At 36.4% G+C, this 3,544-nt stretch overlaps 1 pseudogene; it reads right to left on the bottom strand.

Moving 5' to 3' along the window:
* Window positions 1-779: 779 nt before the first annotated feature.
* LOC139854900 (F-box/kelch-repeat protein At3g06240-like) lies at window positions 780-3,284 on the bottom strand (annotated as a pseudogene).
* Between the last annotated feature and the right edge of the window lie 260 nt (window positions 3,285-3,544).

The following is a 3,544-nucleotide window of genomic DNA, read 5'->3' as shown; positions in this document are numbered from 1 at the left end:
TAAATGCACTTGTATTGAAAGTTAGAATGTGTTTAAACATGAATGTTGGAATTTTTAGCAAGTTTGAAATGTTTGGAATAATTGTTTTGGGTCAAAAGTGTTGTAAGAAGGGTTGGAACTGAAGTTCCAGCAGAGAATGTGGATTTTTCTACTGATGCCGAAAAGGTAAAATTTAGTGTATTTGTGTGCCGTAATTGTCCGTAATTGCGCTGCACCAAAGTGAAGGTGCGCCGCACCTGGTGTTGTATATAAAAAAAAAGTTTGACGTTTTTCAAAAGTGAGTTGTGGTCATTTCATGATCAGTTGAAGGTGGAGCCGGTGGTTTTTGGTTAGAAATTTGGTGTTTACCGTTGGGGACAAGTGGTTGGGAAAGTGTTTGTTGAGAGCATTTTTTGGGAATTAAATGGACGTCTTTTGACCGGAAACAAAACTACCGTTAACCATTTCCTTGACATCAAGATAAGGAACAATAATACAATCACAGTTTTTTTTAAGCATTTTGTGCAAGCTTTGAGATTTATAAACAGAAATCATAACGTTAAGAAAATAAAAGATGTAATATCCGAAGAAATACATCAAATAAAAATCTAATGGGAAGAATAAGATTGTTTGAGAACTATATATATGCTCAAGACGAGGTCCTACAATTTTTTCTCAAATGTCAACTCATGTCCCAATCTTAACAATATACTTATTTCGCATATAAAAAGTTTCTGAATCGAGCGATTAAAGAGTAAAAAACGGAACAGCAAAGTGATGTCGTGAACCTTTCAGCAACATCAAACTCCCTCAGTGAGTTTAGCAACCGTGGAATCCACCTTAATTAACTGCAAATTACGAAATTGGAAGTACACGGGTTAATCGTAATCGTAAAAGTAAAATTAACATGAAAATACCAACATATCTTAAAAAACCAACCTTAAGACCTCTGCTATTATCCTCTGCATTTTGTTGTCTCTTCAATATTCTGTGAACATGCGGAGATACAAGGCTTTGTACAAATATAGGGGCGCTAATAAACATACAAGTCTTGCAAAACCATGTATCATGAGACAACGACGTCTCACATGGAATATTAACATCGGTCAATTCGCTCAAACAATGTATAACATCGTCAGTATCGGCAGCATAATATCCAGCAAATTCCCAAGACTCCTTCACATTGTACTTTTTCATTTTCCATATGTAAAGGGGACGCTGATAAACGCATAGACATTCGTCCATAATCGCCAAACAAGTGTCGTAAAGCGGATCATCATCGTCATCATAATCCTTGGGTGAGGGGATTTCTTTGAACTCGTGACTTGATAAATTTAATGAAACAATAACTTTCTTGTTATTATTATTTTGATCATTCATAATCCAGTGAAGTGCTCCGTTGCATAATGTTCCAACGCTGTTAATACTAACAGGGGTATAACTCACGTCTCCAATAAATTTCCAAACATTTGATTTCAAAGTTAACACTTGAATACACGTCCGAACACCAGTTTTGTTAAACCCTACTATAACCTTATAATCATCTGTTGATGAATCATAACCAAAACCGCAATATAACGAACTACTGATGAAGTCAGGAACTTGAGGGTGTGGAAGTTTTCTCATCTCTCGAGTCGAGGGATTGGCTACTAAAAATTCACCATGGAACGGAGAAACACATACCAACCCATTACAAGAACCAATAAGATAACAACCGTTTTCGTAAAGAAAAGGTGTACAGCCAAACGGTAACCAATCTCTAATGATTCTTCTATGATCAAAATTATTGTTGTTGCGATCATTGTTATAACTATGGTTAAGATGAGCTTTAACAAAACGAGAACTAGAGATAAATGAATGTCATGACTTGCACACGCTCTTGAATCTCAACAGATCCTTCACAGGGAATCCTATCAATATTTTCTCAAGCACATCAGGAACCAGAACTGCCATCCAAAAACCTAACCAGAATGTTAAAGTAAACGATGATGAAAAATATAATATACCATACATTATTATTACGAGTATTATTAAAGTACATTACTAATGAAATGATGCTTTTGCCTATGCATTCTAATGATACCACGTTTAAATCGTTTTTAAAGTAAACTTCGTGTTGTGATTCTTATGTTGATCCTACAATGCAAAAATGTAGCTAAAACTGTATCCATCTTAAAACAACTAGTATCTTGCTGTCAATTAACGTTTAGTAAACAAGAACAAAGAATATACAATCTTAATGTGTATTGGAATGATTCAAATGGTTACATCCTACATGATTAAATACTAGATCAAAGCATAAACACAATGATTAAACACACAATTAAGCCACCTATTAAAGCTATATGACACCTAACACACATGTGAAGATAAACCAAGGAACAGGGGCAAAAGTTTGCCACCAAGTCAATAATACATCAAAAAAAGGCAAAAGAAAACAGGTAGCTTTTGACACCCTGTTACAGCACATTTGGATGGAACTCAGAATGGTTTTGGATGGCGCCCAGAATGGTTGGTTGGCGTGCAGATCTTTTGTCCAGTTTAGTATGCCTACTGTCTCAGTTTCATGCCTTATGGGATGGCATTCAGAGATTTTGCGTGGCATCCAGTAAAGCATACGAGTTTTGCACTAATGTTTTAACACATCTTTCGTAATTTTCCTAATTGTGATTACATATGCCTGAGACTCCTCATTACCCTCATAACATATAGATATGACACACTTATGTAATCATATTTTACACAATAATTGTACAGTTCGGGTCAACCTAAGCTGATTCCATCCATTTTGACGGTACACATGTGGACCCGTTACCTACATACCCAATTTTCCATATCTAAAGCAAAGTTAGGGTTCGTTTGATATAACATACACAGTTGACCGGAAAATTACGGGTGTATAGCTTTTGAGCATATTCACCAGTTACGTAAACATCAAAGTATGTGTAACACTCGGTTTTAGAAGGGTCTTCACAGTCTCCTCCTTATGAAGGACCATCGAGGTCCAGGTATCGATCTAGATCGAGGTCATGGTCAAGGCCCCCAAGCAGGGGCGGATTTATGTGGGGACCGGGGGGCGCCCGCCCCCAGTGGATTTTCAATTTTCAGTGTAAAATTTTTGAATTTTTCGACTTTACGCCCGGTGGATTTTTTTTTGTGTGTGTGCCCAAAACCTATATATTTTGCTCCAAAAACTTCAAAATTTTCCAAAATTCTCCAAATTTTGCCCCCAAACCTTCAAATATTTCCACAAAAACCTCCATAATTTGTCTAAAAACTTCCATTTGTTGCCCCAAAACCTCCATATTTTGCCCAAAAAAATTGCTACAGTTTTGAATTTTTTTTTTTTTTTTTTGCCCCTGGTGAAATAAAAAATCCTGCATCCGTCACTGCCCCAGAGAGGTAGGCATGCATCTAGATGAAGGTCCAGAAGTTGTGGGGGTACGTTTTTAGTTTTATCTGAGGAATCTGTAATTTTTTTCCTATTGTGATCGAGTTTTGTTGTGATGATGGTTCGAGAATTCATGTACAAAGTGGTTTAAAGAAGTGGCTTGAAAGGTGAATA

This window comes from Rutidosis leptorrhynchoides, chromosome 6 (assembly GCF_046630445.1).
Source record: "Rutidosis leptorrhynchoides isolate AG116_Rl617_1_P2 chromosome 6, CSIRO_AGI_Rlap_v1, whole genome shotgun sequence".
In the NCBI taxonomy this organism is placed as follows: Eukaryota; Viridiplantae; Streptophyta; class Magnoliopsida; order Asterales; family Asteraceae; genus Rutidosis; species Rutidosis leptorrhynchoides.
Note: the sequence above shows the minus strand (reverse complement) of the source record. Positions and strands in the feature narration are given on the sequence as shown.